Below are 22,128 nucleotides of genomic sequence, written 5' to 3'. Positions count from 1 at the left end.
GAAATTTTAAAACTTGGACTGGCAAAATGGACCAGCGAATGTGGGCTCTTTCCTCTGTAAGCATGACAATCGATCTAAGTTTGATCCTCAGAGTCAACTGTGGAAGAAGAGAATCAGCTCCACAAAGTTGTCCTTGACCTCCACATGTGCACTGCAGAGCAAAAACCCCCTATCTCCTAGTAGTAAATAAAACAAGATAATAAATAAAAAAATACCAAGCTTTAAAGCTTTTGGGTAATTTTACTGTTTTTTGATGAGTTTTGAAATCATAGTTGCTCTTCTTCATCATAATTATGCATTTCAAACTTTCTAGATAAGTTTTAGGTTTTATTTCTTATATATTTACTTTACACTAGTTCCTACCCTAGCTGCTTATGTGCTGACCTAATCTATCTCTTATTTTTCATAGGATTCTTTTTTATGAAATATACTGAGTATAATTCTTCAGATGCATCCTCTATTTGGTAATTTTTTTTTTACAGATTTAATTTTCCTCTTCCATACCTGACTATGTCAATGAAACTCTGCTAATTGTATTCTCTACTAGCGATTTTTCAGGAAACAGGTCAGAAAGTTCAGATAGTGTGGTAAGAGTTGTTATAAGGATTTCTAATTGCACATGAGGTTGATATGGTGGTTATGAGTACTTGGGAGAGACAATTTGTTGTCTTACTGCAAACCTAGGCACTCCTATCCTCTTGGGTGGCCAGGCTGAACACAGGCAAGATTCCCCTTGCCTTCTCACTGCGGGCCTCAGACATCACTGCTTCTTTATTTTTCTGTGGTTGGTAAAGAATTCTATGACGTTTCTGACTTTGAGCAATCACTGAGCATTATCTCCCATCTATCTCTGCTTCTCTGCTTACTGTGCTGTTATTAGAGGAAGCCCAGGTGTCCTGGATGGGGCAGAAACAATACATAAGAGTAGAAACACAAACAAAACAAAACAAAACTCCTCCTGGTCAAGAGAATAGAATCTTTGGCCTGAGTGTAGAGTTCTATCCAGTTAGACAAGGTCAACCTCCTGGCCAAGGGACCAATTCCTGGCCAAGAATCCACCCTAGAAAGGCAGCTTCACCTTAAACATGCTCAGGAGATAGGGAGAATAGATTTTCCTTTAATGAGATACTATACTTTCCCCTCCCAGATTCTCATCCTGAATGCTGTAGTTGGCAGACCGAAGCCACACAGCTTCATAAGTCACCATAATTTCCTGAATTATTCAGAAAAGGATAACTTCTCCTTTTCTTCTTTTTCTCTATTCTAAGCATGCTTCCCTCAGCATTCTGGATTCCCCAACATTTCAGGATTCCTTACTCTTTCTCCAGGGTTTCCCTCCCTGCCACGTGGTCAGTGGCCATTTGTCTGTTCTGTGTCGACCTCCGTGCCAGTTAAATGGCAGCTCTTGGGCAGCTGCTCGGTTTTACAGCTTGCCTGCTTTGGAAGGGTTTCTAGTAAACTTTAATGAAATTGTCCTTGAGTTTTTGTTTGAGTTCATTCTTAAATACTTTTAATAATGAGTAAGTGCCCCAGAAAGTGACCCCTTATATCTCACCTATATCAAATATACCTTTAGCACCTGGTTTACCTACCATATTATGGTCCAACCAGGTACAGGTTCCACAAATCCAGTTCTTGTTTCTCTTGTTTTTAGAATTCAGCTTTAAAAAACATCATCACACACTGCAACTTGTTTCACATCCCAGTTTTGAGGGTAGGGCAATTCTGGCTATCTGATGCTGATAGAAAAGTTTGGAACTAATGTCCCAGTTTAATATGCTACTTCCCGTGCAAGTCATTACTCCTCACTGATTTGTGTTTCCTTGGTGGGTGGCTTTGTTGCAAACTGACGTCATTACACCCTCCCCACAATGACTCAGCTAGTCAGAGGTTAAAGAGAGAATTATCTTCCTTCTGCTTGCAATTTAGCTTTTAAAAGAAATAATTTCATCTCTTGACTAAAAAAATACAATCTATTTATATATTTTACAAGCAGAGCTATTAGCTGTGGTAAGATTTTATTTCTTTTTTCTAAACTGTTTAAAATTTCATTTATGCTTATGTTTATGCCATGATATTATATCAATTTTAGTATTTGATTTCTATTTCTGTTTATCGTTTATATTTTTAGAACATTGTCAACATTTGTCTGGGGAGTTTATCAGACTGCTCTTATCTGACAAACCAATTCTCAAGATTCTACCTTGTCTTTGGGTCCACTGAGTTAACATAAGCATTTAGCCAGTGACAGCAAGCCTAAAAGTTTCCCAACAGATTTTCTGACTCTTAGGTTAATTATTACTCTCTGTTTTAGTGCTGACTTTTATCAAATTTGATTGAGCTAACTTTTCTGAGGCAAAAATTAGCAATTTGGTTTGCCTGGAGTGTGGGTCACACTTAGGAGATTTTGGTTGGATGGTAACAGAAATATGCTATACTACGTAGGTGTTTTCATGATCTACCCAGAGTACAAAAGATTACTGAATGATAAGTTTTGAACATAGGAGACCAAGTTTCATGGAACAGATATGAATTTGGGTTCTGTGGGGAAGACAAAGAGCTTCAGGAAACTACCCTAGCTACATGGTGACAAATTACATTCCTACTCACAGTGCTTGAATAGTTCTCTTGATTTTTACTTTGTGTTCTTGTGTTTATGGCCTTGACGGTTATGCTGGTTATGCCAACTTGATACAAAACTTCAAATGTCTGGGAAGAAGGGATCTCAACTGAGAAATACTGCTGTCAGAATGTCATGCATACAGCACTCCTCCATAGCTTCTGCTTCAGTTCCTACCTTCAGGCTCCTGACTTGCGTTTCTCCTGATGGCTTGTGACCCCAGAAATATGTCAGCCAAATAAACTTCCTCATCCTCAAGTTGTTTTTGGTCATGGTATTTTGTCTAGAAATTGAAATCCTAATTAAGATAGTGACTTATCTTAGAATTACTTAACAATGACTTATTTAACAATGCAGCCACAAAGGCGTTGTATAAGTAAGTTACCTTTAGCTTGAAATATTTTCTTAGTTGTATTCACTCTAAAAGTTCAACCCAAACGGAATAGGTGTCTTTATAACCATTTATTAACACATGGGGGAGCTATGAAAAGCAAGACAACTATTTCTGTCTTTACCTTCCCTCACTTTCATTTTCCTTTCTCTGTAGAGACTTAAAATTCCAGAGCCTATCACTTAAAAGGACTGAAATTAGGATTGTATTTGAGCTGGATCTAGTGGTTTGGACTTGTAGTTCTACTTGGAAGGTTAAGGTAGGCAGGTTACAAGTTCAAGACTTGTTTAGGTTACAGAATGAATTAGAGGCCAGCCCAGGCTGGTTAGTGAGATCCTGTTTCAAAATACAAAGTAAATCTGGGCTGGGCATGCAGTTCAGTTCTCAAGTGATTACCTAACATGTATGAGGATTTAAATTCTATCCCATCCCCAAGACTGAAATAAATAGACAGCAATTAATAACAAAACAAAACAAAAAGCCCATAACTGGCTTGGCAGAAAATGGGTATGTTCTTTTTTTATTATTATTATTATTAACTTGAGTATTTCTTATATACATTTCGAGTGTTATTCCCTTTCCCGGTCTCCGGGCAAACATCCCCCTCCCCCCTCCCCTTCCTTATGGGTGTTCCCCTCCCAACCCTCCCCCCATTGCCGCCCTCTCCCCAACAGTCTAGTTCACTGGGGGTTCAGTCTTAGCAGGACCCAGGGCTTCCCCTTCCACTGGTGCTCTTACTAGGATATTCATTGCTACCTATGAGGTCAGAGTCCAGGGTCAGTCCATGTATAGACTTTGGGTAGTGGCTTAGTCCCTGGAAGCTCTGGTTGGTTGGCATTGTTGTACATATGAGGTCTCAAGCTCCTTCAAGCTCTTCCAGTTCTTTCTCTGATTCCTTCAACGGGGGTCCTGTTCTCAGTGCAGTGGTTTCCTGCTGGCATACGCCTCTGTATTTGCTGTATTCTGGCTGTGTCTCTCAGGAGCGATATGCATTCACATTTTGATCATCCGTCTTGAGTTTCATTTGTTCTAGGCATCTAGGGTAATTCAAGCATTTGGGCTAATAGCCACTTATCAATGAGTACATACCATGTATGTCTTTCTGTGATTGGGTTAGCTCACTCAGGATGATATTTTCCAGTTCCAACCATTTGCCCTACTAATTTCATAAAGTCATTGTTTTTGATAGCTGAGTAATATTCCATTGTGTAGATGTACCACATTTTCTGTATCCATTCCTCTGTTGAAGGGCATCTGGTTCTTTCCAGCTTCTGGCTATTATAAATAAGGCTATGATGAACATAGTGGAGCACGTGTTTTTTATATGTTGGGGCATCTTTTTGGGTATATGCCCAGGAGAGGTATAGCTGGATCCTCAGGCAGTTCAATGTCCAATTTTCTGAGGAACCTCCAGACTGATTTCCAGAATGGTTGTACCAGTCTGCAATCCCACCAACAATGGAGGAGTGTTCCTCTTTCTCCACATCCTCGCCAGCATTTGCTGTCACCTGAGTTTTTGATCTTAGCCATTCTCACTGGTGTGAGGTGAAATCTCAGTGTTGTTTTGATTTGCATTTCCCTGATGACTCAATATGTTGAACATTTCTTTAGGTGTTTCTCAGCCATTCGGCATTCCTCATCTGTGAATTCTTTGTTTAGCTCTGAACCCCATTTTTTAATAGGGTTATTTGTCTCCCTGCGTCTAACTTCTTGAGTTCTTTGTATATTTTGGATATAAGGCCTCTATCTGTTGTAGGATTGGTAAAGATCTTTTCCCAATCTGTTGGTTGCCGCTTTTGTCCTAACCACAGTGTCCTTTGCCTTACAGAAGCTTTGCAGTTTATGAGATCCCATTTGTTGATTCTGATCTTAGAGCATAAGCCATTGGTGTTTTGTTCAGGAAATTTAGAAAATGGGTATGTTCTTAAAGAGGCACTATCTGACTATCTGACTATCACATTATTGAAGCAATAGACCCCAAAGAAATGAGAATCCCCCCAGGAGTCTCATGCCGGGGGAAAAAAAAGACTAAAGCTAGAGAAGGAAATTGTTTTTTCCTTTTTACACAGTTCTAACAACTTGTCAGATCACCTTGTAGGATGAGAGTGAAGCCCAGACACTGATGGGTACATGGTGGTTGGGATCACACCTCAATGGGACTGCCTACATGTGCATATTCTTGGCTCTCTATTTAAACTTTAATCTCATTTCAGGATCTCTTTGTTCTTCTTGTTGATGTGACTGCATTGAATAAATCTTTCCTTTCTGCTTTCTACATCTAATTTGGTTCTTTTAATTGGTTTAATGAAGATGGGTGGGTGGACCTAGTTTGGGACATAGGTTGTAAGCCTCTAGGCTTGATAACAAAATTACCAAAAATCCTTTGGATATATGTTTCAGCTTAACTGTTTCCCATTCTGGTTATATTATCTATCAGAAAATTTACCTTAAATATTATACTTTGTACCTGTAATCAACACCTTGGCAGTAGGGATATGTAGATAATTAGTCTGTGAGGTCTTTCTTTAAACTGACATGCCTTGAGATTCTGTGATATAATTACCACAAAGTAATGGTTTGAGAATTGAAGTGATGCCACTTCAGTTATAAGATCAGTTAAGACTGTGTATCTAGCCTAGACAAATGTGCAGAGGAATACAGAGAAGGAATACTTGTACCTACTATCAGATTGTGTATCCACGGAGCAGAGCTCCAGACAATATATTAATAGGCTTTTTCTTTCTCAGTGACACAAATATAGGCCAGATTAGACCAAATTAAAAGCAGATAAATGCAGGTTTATTAGGCACATCTCCAAGGAACAGGGCCAGGAAAGTTGAGTGTCCTGACTAAGAGAAGGGGGTTTTATAGACCTTAGGTGAGGGGGGATTATGTGTCAGCAAGAAGCTGGGATTATGCCCATATATGGTAAAAACTGAGCCCTTGGGCAGGCACTCTTCTTGCTGGAAACACAAAGGTGAGAGGTGATGGCATGTCAACCAGGAGTTTGCTCTGTGCAGGCGAGATTGAGAGAAGACAGGGTTTCCCAGATAATCCTGGGGGCGAGTAGGGGTTCCAACCAAACATGAATGAAGACCCTATAGGTCTCCTAGTTCCAGTAGGTCGAGTTAATATAAGATTGTAGGAAAGTACTCAGAGTCTCCTTTGTAGTAAAGAACAGTAGGGAGTTGCTGTTTGTATCGTGGTCAAAGGGAAAGACTCTATGACTCCAGGAAGGCTCCATACTTCTGAATAAATTCCCAGCATTTGTTATGGTTGACCTGAGGTTTCTGACATTGCCATAGTCTCTTTAGAAGCAAGACACAAGGTAGAGAATACTGTAGCCTGCCTTTTACCTCTCACTACTAGAAGCTTCCAGTACCCACTAAATTGCCATTTGTCAAATAGCCAGTCTGACAATCTCAGTCTTGGGTTTGTACTGGTGTGCATTCTTGTCTGCTTCCCTATCATGTAACAGTTTCCTCTGAGAGTGAAACATTTTATCTTTCAGGAAGATAAACCACTCAAAATAGCTCCAGAAAGTCCCCGAAACTGACTAGAATCACTAGTGATATGTTTATAAAAAGATAGAGGATATGCCCCAGGTTGCAGCACCAATGTTGTGTTTATAAAAGGATAAAGAGAGGGGGGATTATGTTCTATGGAGGTCAGAGGAAAGGGGGTGCCTTAGCGGGGCTGTACTGAAACACCCCCCACCCCCTAGGGACCAGCCACAGGACAGTAGATTATAGAATAGAGTTCATTCAGGGCATGGGGAGGATAGTTAAGAGGGTAGTAGGGCAGAGAAGGGGTGGGGGAAGAGAAGTGGAGAAATAGAAGAATAGAGGCTGGCCATGAGCACATGGAGAGAAGAGGGGAGGGGAATGGGGAGAGAAGAGACAAAGGGGGACAGAGTAAGAGCAAGAGAGAACAAGAGGGAGCAAGAGAGCAAGGAGGGAGGAGGGGGCAAGCAGCCCCTTTTATAGTGTTAGACATACCTGGCTGTTGGTACTGGTACTATAGGGTGGAGCTTAGACAGAATGCTAACTAGACCTCTCCCTGCTAAAGAAAATAAAAAGCTAAGAGTTTCTTTCAGTGAAGTGAAACTGAGCTGTCAGGATACTCAAACAAGCCCAGCTTTAAAAATGACTTTGAGACCAAACCAAGTGCCTAGGAGAAGCAAAAACCGGCAGATCTGCTGGAAGAAGTTTGGGCCATAGTTACTTGGAAAGGACACTATCCAGGCTGTGTAGCATGCTCTAGAGTTCCAAACTGGGAATAGCTTTGATGGTGCCACTATCTCACTCATTTCTGCTAATGTTACCCATATTGCTACAAGTAACTCCAATAAAATTCATTGCTTCACTAAGCTGGACTTTGGTCGTATTCATACTTTGGTCTGTTGTAGACTTCCTATCTGGACTAAGTAGATATATGTGTTGTGTCTTTCCAGAAAAATTACCATAACAATTTTTACTTATCATGAACTTTTGAGACCTGGAAGACAGTTTGCAGTTGGCATATGACAGTCCTGCTGTAGCACAGCATGTAATGAACTTAAAAGAAAACAAAAAACAACAACAACAACAAAAAAAAACAAAACTCACACAGTTGATCTCACTTTTTTTTTCTAATCAGAAAGAAATTGAACAAAATGATTTGAAACAAACCAAGCCCAACCAAAACCAAAAAAAAAAAAATAGATCAGCATTCATTCCTCCTGTCCTCAGCTGCAGCTCCTCTATTCATTCTTTCCATCGATCTACAGGCACTATTGGATAGATCGGTCCATGCTCCCTTTCTCACACATTAGGTTTGTGTTTTGTAAAGCAGAAAGCCCACAAGTAGCTCGTTGTTCCTTGGGGATTAAGTATGGCCTATATTATAACCAGCATAACCGCTGTGTGCACCCCATCCATAAGCCATGATATTAATTTTTGTGCGTAGGCACTCTCTTCTACAGCCATGTATTTTTTTTTCTCAAATCTCACTGTGCTTTGTAGCGACTATGTAAAGTAAAGCTTTGTTCTGAAAAAAACCACCCATTGAGTAGGAGTGTGAATTCAAATGCTGAGGGCACCATGGCATCCTACAATTATTCAGCTCAGTGAGCTCTGTGTGACATCACACTTTTGTTAAGTATATTAGGGAAAAGGGGGGAAAGGCCACACTTGCCTCTAAGTACTGAATGAGCCTTTGTTTCCTTCTAAGTGCCCCCTCCCCCAGCCAAGGCAGAAGAGCATTTCTTAGCATGTTGAACTTAGGTTACATAAAAGTATTAACTCGTTTGGCCTTTCTAACATGCTTCTCTCTCAGAGATTTCCCTCTGCTTCATTTGCTTTTTTCTAGAATATACCCCTGTCTATAATATTCTTCATATTTTTTTTTACAAAATTTATGACACTTTCACTTGAAAATCCATCACTCTTTCTCAGTTCCTAAAATTCACCTCCTTTCAGCATAAACACTGAAGTTCATTTAAACATCTAAATTAGACAGGATGAGATTTGAAGTATATTTTATCTAGACACAGGAGTGACTATGTGGTTCTTCGTGTGTGTGACCAGAGAGTTAGGTGGGTCCAGAATACAGTGGAAGGACAAGTGTATGATAGAAACAAGAAGAGAAAAGGGATTGGTCACAAGCAAATCTAAACTGTTGCATGAAATTCTATAGTCATAGAATAATTCTCGTTGGCTAGATGCCTGCATTATGGACTGACTGAATTAGCAGATGTGGGTTCATGATCCACCGGATGAGACAAGAGTCCCCACTAGATAGGACAGGCCTGTGACAGATCAGGAGCTAACTGATCTGTCTGGCTGAGCAGAGAAGCAACACACAAAGCATGTGTCTACTCTCTTTGATGGCTTGGCCTTCAATGTGATAAAAAACGACCACTCCTAATAAAGACAACCTTGGTCTCCATCCAGCAGGGCAGCATGGTAGTATTCTTCCTGGTAGCTCCTACACTCTCTAAAAGTGAACTCTTTCTTACTTTCCCTAATTAGTCTGTTACTCTGCTTTTCCCCTTGTCTGTTTCACTTTGCTTTTTGGGTATCAGGCACTGAATTCATAAGCCATTGGCTTAGGGTAACACCTTAGCTCCCAGAGGTAAACTCATTGAGAGCTGAGAAAGGCTCCATTGTTTTTAAAGAACCCTCATCACAGGGAAGGAACTGTACCTTCTACCTCTCCTAAATAGCAGGGGGCAGTTCTGGTGACTGTGGCTCAGTCAGACTCTGAATTCAAGAGACCCTTAGGGCATTTTCCGAGGACCTGAGTTTGATCCCTGAGGCCCACATAATGGCAAGGCGGTCTCTGGTCTCTAGTCAGATTTGGAGGGTCACAGACCTGTTGTCAGCCTTTGCTCAGTTCCTGCAGTATAACATCCTGTTGGATATAGCTTACGTAAAGAGCATGTCTTCTAACTACCAAACTATTCTATATTAAGTCAAGCATAGTAAAGACGAGGAGTGAAGTTTCTAGGGTTGGTTTCTCAGTGACCTGGGGACTCCTACCAGGTGTTAGCACCCAAAGGTTCCTACCATCTCCTAGCCATGCTACACAGGGACCTTGATATTGAGTTTGGGGTCATATTAGCCAGACTCAAACCACATCAGTGAGCTTAGTAAGGAAATATAGGAGGCTATGAAGATAAAAAAACACCGTAATATCAGGAAATTTTGTATAGTGATTTAAATTATAGAAATTTAAAAGTGTTGGATGATTGGTGAAATGACTCACAGGGAAAGTAATGGAACTTTCTGGAATCCGTATTGTAGTAGAAGAGCACTGACTCCTCAAGTTGTCCTTGATCTCTACACATGTGTCATCATGGCATGTATATACAAACATACCCACATTCACAAATACATACATACACATGGAACAGAGAGAGGCAAAAAAAAAAAACTTTTTGAAGGATTATTGGTTACAATTCAAAGCATTAAATATAAAAATAATACTATAAAACAAAACAAAAGGCCTGTAGTTTCCCACAAATTTCATTGATCATTCCCTGTTAGTGTCAGAACCAGGGTGGGAGATTTTCATTATGACATGCCCCACAAGCAGCACTTCTGTTTTTATTCAATGTAGTTTCCATGATATGTAGCTGATTGTTGTCAAAGAGGGAAATTATCATTCCTTTTAATTCTCCTTTTTATTAAGAAGAGTTTCACGTAAATATTTATGATTCTGATTTATTTTAATCCAGGAATATTGATGGTGAGGTGTTGAATGTATATCAACCTTTCAGCTATAACAAGCAAATGACTTTCAGAGTAGAAATACAAAATATGTATATCCACACTTAAAATGGAATTGAGCATTTTTTTTTTCATCACTGTGTCCTCAGACAGGGTCTTAGAAAGTTACAAGACTGAAGAGTAAAGTGACCATTGGTTCTGGCTTTTCCCTAGATGGCTATAGGTTCATCTGACTGTTGTGGAGTATTTCTCTACTTTCCTGATCTTGTGACACTTTAATGAAGTTCTTCATGTTGTAGTGACCCCAACAATAAAGTTACATCATTGCTACTTCATAACTATAATTTTGCTACAGTTGTGAATGATGGAAATATCTGATATGGGAAATATACGATATACAACTCATATGAAGGGGTTATTTGATCCTTGAAGGGGTCATGACCCACAGGTTGAGAAATACTGCATCTAGTGTGACCGATTTAAAAGGGGGAAATCAGTCAAGTCTTCTTTTCTAGTCACTGTTCCTTTGGGAAGTCCTTGTTTCTTATACATTTTTTTTAATCTGTGAAAAACAAAAAGATGGGATAATAAACTGTTAACTCATTTAGAGAAGGGCACACCCTAGGGGTTGCTTCTCAGGTCATGCTCGCAGACTCCTGCTGATCAGGGTGCACCCTCTTGCCCTATTCCCATTAGCAAACAATGGCTTCCATTTGTGATGTGACCTTCCTGAAATGGGGCAAACTCTGCAACCACAGAACAAAATGAAGCCATTGGCTTAAACATGGACTGAACTCTGACCCTGACTTCATTAGTATTTTGCTAATGTGGGAAACTACCAGAAACTTGCACTTAGAATTGTCCTGAATCATACCATGTGGCCAACAGCACTATGTCATTGCCATCATCATAAAAAATGCTGTTTGTGAGCGAAAATATATGACTGAAATAAACTTTTAATTCAGTGTTGGTGTTTTAATGCCTTTGAGTATTAAGACATTAGTTAATCATTCTAGTAATGATAATTAAATAGTAATTTTGGAAAAACATGAGAGCTAGTATTATTTCTGAGATTAGTTTTATAGCATAAATTTTGTCTCCTCCCCCAATTCACATATTTTATCCTTGAATGCTTATCACCTGAGAAGATGGCTCTATTTGAAGTTAGAGGCTTCCAAAAGGAAGAATTAAAGGAATCATTAGAGTGGGCTTCAACTAAACCTGACTGGTGTTCTGGAAAGAAGGATAGGGATATATGCATGCATGTGCAGAGGGATAGCAGTATGAAGACATGGGGAAATTGATCATCTACTATTGAGGCTCCAGAAAGAGCTGACCATGCTTATCCTCTGATCTAGAGCTTCAAAACTGCACAATGATGAGAAAATAAATGCATGTTTTTAAGCCACCCAACTTCTATTAAAATTAGAGTTTAATAGCAGACTCTATTAATGGTAGGCTGTCAAACCAGACCAAACCAAAGCAGACACCATGCTGAATACTTTGTTCATTATCTCCTTTGCCTTATACAATAACCTATAGAACACATACTTTTCTTACCCTTTGCCAGTCAAGGATATTAGGTTTAGATATGTGTTAAGATCTAAGGAGTGTGAACTGTTGTAGTCAGGTACTAACATCCATAAGCAATTGTGCCAATGCTTAGAATTCCCTTGTCTTCTTTCCTGCGACTCAGTGTTAGCCCTACTCTTGTGAGAAAATGCTGTGGTGCAGTTTTATTCTCATTGCACAGGTACAGAATCTTGAGTGTAATGTCTGATGTTGTTCCCTCTGGTGCCAGAGCTTAAAACCAAGCCATGTGTGTGTGGCCCAAAGTCACTAGTCAGGACCTGTTTACATCTGTCCTGCCTTTATCTTTTGTCTGGAAGAAAGGAGTAGATCTTGTTTATTTTACTTTTTTAGATTCCACAATATTGCTTGAGTAGAAATAAAACTTCTTGTTGCTTCCTATAATAAAACATTTTAAAATTAAAAAATACTTATTATTGCTTAAAACTATGAGGGAAGATAAATTATAAAACAGAAGTCACAGATTAGACACTTCATTCTGATAAAAATAATACTTTATAGCATTGACCAGTTAGTCACATTCTTGTATAAAAGCATAAGCTGCTATATGAACAACATAGTGAATGGATTTCTGTGAACTATTTGGTTAATTTATTTATTGTCTATTTAGGTTCTTATTTTTTTATGTATGCTAAAAGGCAATAACATTGTCTTTTAAGTTGCTCAATAGAAGTATCATGAAAATTACTGAGTAAAGTAGGAATAGGAAAGCAATCAGAAAGCAATTTTAATTTAAGTAATGATGCATGAAATGGAAAATATTCAAATAACCTAAGAACAATTCTACTGGATCATTAGGTAGCCTATTTAAATACAGCACATTTATATAGCATGTTCTTCATAGTGTCATCTCTTTAACCATTGCATCATGTTTAAGCTTGTAATAGAAACACAGATTTATAAAAATTTCAAGAAGTTGAAGAAAGACTTAAATATGGTAGAAGTATTTTAGCTGTCAAAATTTAGTTCTCTGATGAAATATGTTCTTTAGAACCTGTCCAAAAACTAAGGGGTTTGCAAACCATATGCTTCAAAAGGAGACTTAACAGTCTACCTGCTCTCATTTCTGCACTCATCAAACAAGTATACTAGGTCTGTCTTAGTTATTTTTCTATTTCTGTGACAAAATATGATAACCAAGGTAACTTATAAAAGAAAACATTTAATTTGACCTATGGCAGCAGTTTTTCTTTTTCTTCCATTTTTATTAAATTGGATATTTCTTATTTACATTTCAATTGTTATTTCCTTTCCCGGTTTCCAGGCCATCAGCCCCCTAGCCCCTCCCCTTCCCCTTCTATATGGGAATTCCCCTTCCCATCCACCCCCTATTTCCACGCCCCCCAACAATCTGGTACATTGGGGGTCCAGCCTTGGCAGGACCAAGGGCTTCCCCTTCCACTGGTGCCCCTACTAGGCTATTCATTGCTACCTATGAATTTGGAGACCAGGGTCAGTCCATGTACAGTCTTTGGGTAGTGGCTTAGTCCCTGGAAGCTCTGGTTGGTTGGCATTGTTGTTCTTAGGTGGTCTCAAGCCCCTTCGGCTCTTTCAGTCCTTTCTCTGATTCCTCCAATGGGGGTCCCATTCTCGGTTCAGTGGTTTGCTGCTGGCATTTGCCTGTGTATTTGCCATATTCTGGCTGTGTCTCTCAGGAAAGATTTACATCTGCTTCCTGTCAGCCTGCACTTCTTTGCTTCATCCGTCTTGTCTAGTTTTGGTGGCTGTATATGTATGGGCCCCATGTGGGGCAGGCTCTGAATGATGGCAGCAGTTTTTAACCTGTGGTTTGCAACACCTTTGGGGTTGAACAACTCTTTCACTGAGGTGGTCTAAGACCATCTGCATTTCAGATATACATTGTGATTTGTAATAGTAGAAAAAAAGTTATGAAGTAGCAATGGTTGGGGTCACCACAACATGAGGAACTGTGTTGAGTTCCCAGCATTTTGAAGGTTGAGATTTCAGAGGTTTAGAGCTATCATGGTGGGGGATGGAATTCTGAGAGCTCACATGTTGATCCGTAACGATAAGGCAGAAAGAGAGAGAACTTGGGATCACGGGAGTCTTTTGAAACCTCAAGGCCTTTCCCAAGTAATATACCTTCTCTAAGAAGGCCAAACTCTTAATTCTTCCCAAACAGTTTCACCAAACTGTGACAGATTCTGGGTCACTATAAAGAACTGAAGCTGTATCAAACATATTCAGTAAGTCAGGCTAAGTGATTCTTATTTAAATCACCCAGAAATGAGCTACGTGGTCCAATCATAGCCAGTTGTAGGACTTCATTCAAACATAAAGGTTCAGGATGTCTCATCCTAGGGTAAGCTGAAGAGATGGTTGAATGAAAATACTTGAAACATAACCAAGTAACTAAATTCCAAAGAGGCATATGTAGATGTATACTTAGCTGGCAGTATATCTATTTATAAAAAGAAGAATCAGGACAAGTCACATTGCATACTAACCTTCCTTTCTGAGATCAAACTTCGTCCTATTCACCATTTTTTTGCTTGAAGTGACAACCACCTGTTACTTGGGATTGCTTTCTGACCAGTACCAGAGCTGAGAAGCAGATTAGAAAGTCAGTTCTTGGACACAGAGTCAGATAAGACAAGACTGGACAATTCATTGGCTAATTCATATGCATTTTGGTAAAGCATGTTTACTGGTCTTAGTTCATAGAACAAAACAATTAGATCCTAGATTCAGTGTGTTTCCTTTACAGATCAGGGTAAATAGTGACAAATTTTATGTTTCTGACTTATTTCATGTGTTTTATTCTTCTTCCTCCTTTTAGACAAGTTTCTCTGAATTCTATGAATATCTTTAGTATAATTTCAGTTCAAGTTCTAATGCTTTGCTTCTGTGTTTTCAATTGATATTATGTGTCAAGCCAGGTATATTTTATATAAAAGGGGACTCTTGGCATGTGTTAGTAGATCTTGTGACCTCATTACTCTTATTCAGAGTGGGAAAGTGAGATACAGGAATGGAAACAGAAATAATACATTTTATGTCACATGGTCAATCTGCTCACTAGGTTTTGGACCCCAGCAGAAGCCATTGGTTAATTCTTGGTTCTCACTTAGGTTCTGATCAGTTTGAGGGGGGAGGTGAGGAAAGGCCAAGAATTAGTGATGGGGCCATGGTGTCAAGAGATAGTGATGACTTTGGCATGATCCACATGTTGTCCTGTCATGTGTAAAGCAATAATGGAGAAATATGCACATTGACCACATATGCAGATCATGTTTCTAGATAATAGTGGCATTCAGGTAATACTGCATCTGCTTGAATAAAATGCTTAACACTATGCTCAAAACTGGTATTTTAGGAAGAGGGAATGTTGCAAATTGCAGAGCTGTAAGAGCCATATTAGAAACCCTTAGTGTTATTCTGAATATTTTTATGTTTATGACCGTGATCAGTAAAATCACAAATAGGCTAATTAAAGCAAGTTTCTTTAGAAAAATAAAGATATTTAACTCACCACATTTGGTCATATGCCTGTTGAAAAAGAATGTTTTTTCTTTGATAATTACAGAGGCAGAATCAGAGCCATCAAGGAACTTGGTACTTACAAGGTCAATACTAGTTGATATGTTTCCAAAAAACTGTACAAGAAAAGAGGTTTCAATATTTCATTGAGCAAAAATATACAAACTGCTCTCTTGGGGTCTGAGAGTCCTTGACCAGGGAGAATGATTCCATGGTGGAATCTGAACTTAGCTTTCCTGCCAACATCACATCTTGAGAGTCAGGATACCACAGAAGATTGCTAGAAGGAATGCTATATTTGAGGATCATCAGCTGGGACAGATTATGGAAGGCAAGCCTGTCAACCTGGGTTGGAAATGTCACAGGATAGGTAGGTAGGTATTTCCCGCAGACTATGCTAAACATATCATGATAGGGGAGTTGCAAGGAAAGTTACTATGTGGTGAGAGCTAAAACTGCCAACATGAGCTCGAATGTTTCCAAAAACAGTCTCACTTATCGCTGCACATGAAAAGGCTTCTATATTTCATTGAGCAAAATAATACATATTTATTTAGTGAGCCATCAGACCGGTAGGGAGGGGGCGTTCTGGAGAGGAATTGTTTATTTTCCCTAAGAGTCTTTGGTTTCCACTAACTCAAGAGCAGACTTAATGTGAAGTTGAGCAGATACAGGGTCATATTCATCATTGGCCAAATGCCCCCCTAAAGGCATTTCAAGTTCATTACCCTTTGTGCTCTGTAATCCCATGAGACCAATGGTAAAAGCTACCCACTGGATTCTCCTGTAGTTACTCATTTGCATGGATAGTCATCTGAAAAATCACATATTCAGTAGTTAGCATTTGAGAATTTGCCTGTTTAGATTTCTGATAAGACTGAGGAGAAGCAGTCCAAAGTCTTAACAAACATGATTAAAATCTCTTGGTGTGTTATCGTTTCCCTTCATTTTGATCATAATACCAGTGTCCAATGTCGTTTTTAGTTTGGAATTTACTCATGGTTCGGAAAACTTCATTGTCATCTTTTGTACTTTGACATTTAGATCTCCGAAATCTATTGTTGTGAGTATTTTTTTCAACCAGCACTTCTCCAGCATCTACTTCATGTCAAGCCTTTACTAGAAGATATAATAATTAGGAAATTAAAAGATAAAGGAAAAATATGGATGCATGTGAGTATTGTGAAAATATTGTAAAAGAGGTATTGGGAGGGTGGGAGAGAAAAGCATAACTACATAAGAAAACAACTTTAGTTGGTGGTAGAAAGGCTGGATCTGAAAGATCGTTGTAGGTGTGATAGACAGAAAAGGCTAGACCAGTGATTCTCAATCTGTGTGTCATGATCTCTTTGAGTTGAAAGACCTTTTTGCAGTGGTTGCCTAAGACCATCAGAAGATACAGATATTTATAGTATGATTAATAACAGAAGAAAAATTTGTCATGAAGCAGCAATGAAAATAATTTTATGGTTGAGGAGTCACTACAACATGAGTTATATTAAAGAGTCACAGTACTGGAAGGTTGAGAATCCTTGGGCTAAAGAACACAGTCCAGCAATCACACAAGTTCAAATTCTATCAAGGACCTAGAACATTCTTTGAGGAAATAGTAGGTGGGAAGGCCCCCCCACCTTTACTGGAAACAAGATCTATTGAGTAGGGTGGTTGAGAGGAAGAGTTGGTCAAAGAGATTTGGAGTCTGTCATGAAAGCTCTGATATACATTTTATTCTATTGATGAAAAAGTGGTTATTGAAATTGTAAATCTGAGACATGCAATGATGAGCCCTGTTGTGACTTATGTGGGGATAAAATGGAGTTTAGAGGAAATTCTGGCAAGGGGTAGAGACCAGAGTCCATTGCAGGACTGCTGTGAGATTTGGTACACTTCTGAGACATGACTAATACACATGTAGAATTGGCAGGACCTGGAGACTAAGGCAGTAGAACATCCATTCTTTCATCCAGCAGTTTGTAGAGCTCCTGTTCAGTGCCGGAGGCATTTTAGATATTGAGGGCATGAAAGTTAAAGGCAAAGTTCCTGCCTCTATGAAGCTTGCATTCTAGTGTGAGAAATAAGAATAAAGACTACCAATATGCACATTCATAACAGATTATGTGACATTAAGTGCTCTGAAGAAAAATAAAGCATGTGACTTTAGACCTTGAAACTTTGGCTTTCGGCCCATGGAACCCTGCTCTTTTGGCCATGGAAGAAAGCCAGTCTAATAAGATGGGAGGATCAGAAGAATAGGATATGGGTCCCCAGCCAATATTCAGTACAGTCTGCTGGGATGCAGTCGGGGGCACCTAAACTGAACCTTCTGCTGACAGCAGCCATGTGAGTGAGCCCAGGGGAGGTCAGCAGACAACCTGCCTAACCATCTCAACACCATGAGAAATCACACACCCATTGCTAGTGGTCACAGCGTTTGAGAAACTTACAAACAGAAAACATGAATAGAAGAAAGCTATTAATCAAGAAGGATTTTGGTGTAACTAATACTTGGTACAAGTTGGTTAGGTCAACTAAGAGACAGAAATTAAGGGAGAAAAAAAAAACATTTAGAATGACTCCAGATTTGAAAGTTTTGGGTCACTCCAGATTGGAACAAACTTTTATCATTATTTTGGGGGTATTAATCCTGAAAGGTCAAATATAAGAGACTATAAATCTGTCCTTTAATATTTGAGGGCTGGGAAGATAGCCCAGTAAGTAAAAATTTTGCTGCATTAGCATGAAGATCTGAGTTCAGATTAAAGCAGCCAACCAAACACCAGGCCTGGAAGCATGTGCCCATGATTCCAGCCTCAAAGAGATGGAAACAGAAAAATACTGTGGCTTGCTGGACAGCCAGTCTAGCTGGAAAGTTTTAAGTTAAGTAGCAGACCCTGTTTCAAAAAATAAGGTAAAGGAGGATTTGGAGAGATGACTCAGCCCTAAACAACATTTATTCTCTTGTAGAGGACCCAGGATTTGTTCCTAGCACTCACATGGTAGCTTACACTTGCTTATTACTCCAGCTCCAAGCGTTTCATATGTGATGTGTGCACATGCATGCAAGAAAGCACTCAAATATAAAATAAAAATAAATACATCCTAAAAATGAGGAAGAAAGTGATAGCAAGGTAGAGGAAGATTTCTAGTCTACACATACATACTCACACACGTGTACATCCATGATGGGATCATATATACAAACATACACATAGAATATTTAAAAATAACTTAGAAAGTATAGGCCTCAATGAGATAATTCATTAATTTTGATACATTTTAAGTTAAGAATAACCACTAATATAACCTCTAACTTCAGATGTTGGGAAGTGGAGGTGAAAGGATCTAGAGTTTGAGGTCAGCCTGGGATACATAGTAAGTTTTAGGGTAGCCTAGTCTATCCAAGAGCCTGCTTTAAAACAACATGACTAATTAGTATGTAGCTACACTTGTTAATGTTTTGATTGTCATTTGTATAACAAGATCTGGGAATGTGGTAGAGTGTTCGCCTCACAACACATTAAACTGGACACGGTGGTTTAAGTTTTCAATCCAAGTACCTTAGAGGTAGAGGCAGAAGGATCAAAACTCAAGGTCATCCTCAGATACCTATGGAGTTCAATGCCTTATCATGATTGGCCCTATATCTTGCTTGTTTATGGTCTTTAACTGTAAGCCCTTCAACTACCTGGAGTACAGCATTCCCTCATTTTTTTTCACGTGTGATGTTACTAAGTTTAGAGCCACATGCAAAGAACAAGCCCAGCACATATCTTGTTTCTTAGGCCTTAGCTCAGAGTGTCTGTATGAATTGCAGTGGTTATACTAAATATGAAGGGCCTGCCCCTCCATCAAAGGAAGGAGAACTTTCTTGGAGTGTGGAGTGCTTATCTAGGTCACAGCTTTATTCTCAAGGACAAGTGGCATGCCTGTTGTCTAGTATTTCTAGTGTGGTTGAATACAGGGTTGAACAATGACTGCAGGGTATGGATGAAGGGAAGGATGGAGGCAGAGGTCTTTCTCTGTCTGATCTTCAACCTTTCTTTCACAAGAACAGTGTCGCTAACCACATTATTCTGATTATGAGTCAATACTGGAGTTCCAAAAAAAAAGCTGGGGCTTCTACTATATCCATGGGCCTTTGGATAGTGTCAGGTGTTACTCAGTACAATATAAGCCATTCAGTTAAATTCGAATTTCAGGTGACACCAAACCTGTATATGAATAAATAGAAGTAATGATTTACATTTATTTGGAATTAAATTTTATTTCACTTCCTCAATTTACATTTGCTAAATCTGGCAGCTATATTTTTTCCTTTCCTTTTCTTTTTTTTTCTTTATTAACTTGAGTATTTCTTATTTACATTTTGATTGTTATTCCCTTTCCCGGTTTCCTGGCCAACATCCCCCTAACCCCTCCTCCTTCCCTTCTATATGAGTGTTCCCCTTCCCATCCTCCCCACATTACCGCCCTCCCCCCAACAATCACATTTACTGGGGGTTCAGTCTTAGCAGGACCAAGGGCTTCCCCTTCCACTGGTGCTCTTACTAGGATATTCATTGCTACCTATGAGGTTGGAGCCCAGGGTCGGTCCATGTATAGTCTTTGGATAGTGGCTTAGTCCCTGGAAGCTCTGGTTGCTTGGCATTGTTGTTCATATGGGGTCTCGAGCCCCTTCAAGCTCTTCCAGTCCTTTCTCTGATTCCTTCAACGGGGGTCCCGTTCTCAGTTCAGTGGTTTGCTGCTGGCATTCGCCTATGCATTTGCTGTATTCTGGCTGTGTCTCAGGAGAGATCTACATCCAGTTCCTGTTGGTCTGCACTTCTTTGCTTCATCCATCTTGTCTAATTGGGTGGCTGTATATGTATGGGCCACATGTTGGGGCAGGTTCTGAATGGGTGTTCCTTCTGCGTCTGTTTTAATCTTTCCCTATTCCCTGCCAAGGGTATTCTTGTTCTCCTTTTAAAGAAGGAGTGAAGCATTCGCATTTTGTTCATCCGTCTTGAGTTTCATGTGTTCTGTGCATCTAGGGTAATTCAAGCATTTGGGCTAATAGCCACTTATCAATGAGCTGGCAGCTATATTTAAAGTCCTTTCTTGTACTTGGCTAGGAAGACTATCTGCGGCAGAAATCATCTCCAACTTCATGGTTCTGTCCTGTTTATGGGACTTCTCTGAGTTCTATTAGCTGTAGGGGTGAATATAAAGTGTAGAATGTGGAGCAGGAACTAACCCCCCACCCCATCCCCTTCTGTGGCTCCCATTTTTTTTATTCCTGGCTTTATTTGGTCTTATGACCAAATCATAAGCCCTTTTGGAGATATCCATGACTGATAAGCTTAAAATGTTTCCCCCACTAGGGATGCTTACACTGTAGACAGGTACCAGCAAAATAATAGTTTATAACTGAAATTTGAATTTTTTCTAAGTTAATATTAGAAGCGGTTATAGTGGTAAAATTATTGTTTTTTTCTTTAAATTATCTATTCTACTCTTCCTTTTGTTTGTGTGTATGTATGTGTATATATATATATATATATATATATATATATATATATATATATATATATAATTATTCAGGCCCCAGAATCCTGGGCAATGGTTAGAAGAAAAGGACTCCTCTGAGGTTTTAAAAACTTTTTACAAAGTGAGAAAAAAAAAAAAAAAAAAAAAAAAAAAGAGAGAGAGAGAGAGCTCCTTCTAATTTTAAAATACATATAGGGAAGACCTTCCTTTTGTTAAATGTCCATTGTATAAAGTGTTCTCAGATATCATTACCAGAAAAATCAAGTGAGTGGATCATATTAAGAGAAGTGATGGTAAGTGGCTTGTCCTAAGAAGGCAAGGAACCTGGAAATGACAAAGCCATGACTCAAAAATTAGGTTTTGGTCTGTTGCTTTTCTTAAAATTTGAGAGCCAATCCATTTTCTGTCACATCATGCTGTCTAGGCACCATGCAGTCCCCTTCATGGGAAGCCCCAAGCTCCCCTCAAAGCTGTTGGATTTGGGTTTTGGTTATGGTTGCTGTAAATCCTCTGTGGTTAAGTGTCTTTTGATTGCAAAGTTTTGGGAAAAAGCAATAATGCCAGATCACTTTAGTGACACAGATGGGAAATGATTCACAATCATACACCATTGGGCAACTCAGTTTGCGTACAGGGTTTTCTTGTCAAGAGTGGATTATTCTTCACTCATGATTGAGGCCACAGTGAGTGAAAGACATGATACCAGCACTCAGATACATGTCTAAGGCTGGGTGAAGGTCATCTAAATGGGAAGTGAAATGGATTTGTGATATAGGGGACTTCATCTCTGGTGCTCTTTTACTGCCCATTTGGGGCAACCTGTTCTTTCATGTCCAGAGGGTCTGGTTATAAGGAATTGGGAAGACTTCTTTATTGTTGTGCTATCTTTCGAATACTAAGAATGGAATTACTTCCAGATACATTAAATTTTTAATATTGAGCATATGAAAAAGGATTGAGTTGAATTCTAAATGGAGCATCCTGAATATTGAAGCACATTGGCGAGCAATGTATTTTGGGAAGCCACATAATTAGAAAAAGGCAACTATATAGATAAATTCAATATTTTATATTAAGAGTTGGTTAGTATTATACAATTAATGAACTCAGAACTTAAAGTTTATGAGTGTGTTGGCCTTACTTGTAATCCAAGAATTCAAGAAGCTGAGGCAGGAGAATACTGAGTTTAGGCTAGCATGGGTAATGTAATAAGACCCTATTTCATAAGCAGACATCCAAAGAGAACTTTAACATATGTTTTAAAACATTACAAATAGTTGGTAAGTATT

The sequence above is a fragment of the Rattus rattus genome, chromosome 7 (genome assembly GCF_011064425.1).
Source record: "Rattus rattus isolate New Zealand chromosome 7, Rrattus_CSIRO_v1, whole genome shotgun sequence".
NCBI lineage: Eukaryota > Metazoa > Chordata > Mammalia > Rodentia > Muridae > Rattus > Rattus rattus.
This window is presented reverse-complemented; position numbering follows the sequence as displayed.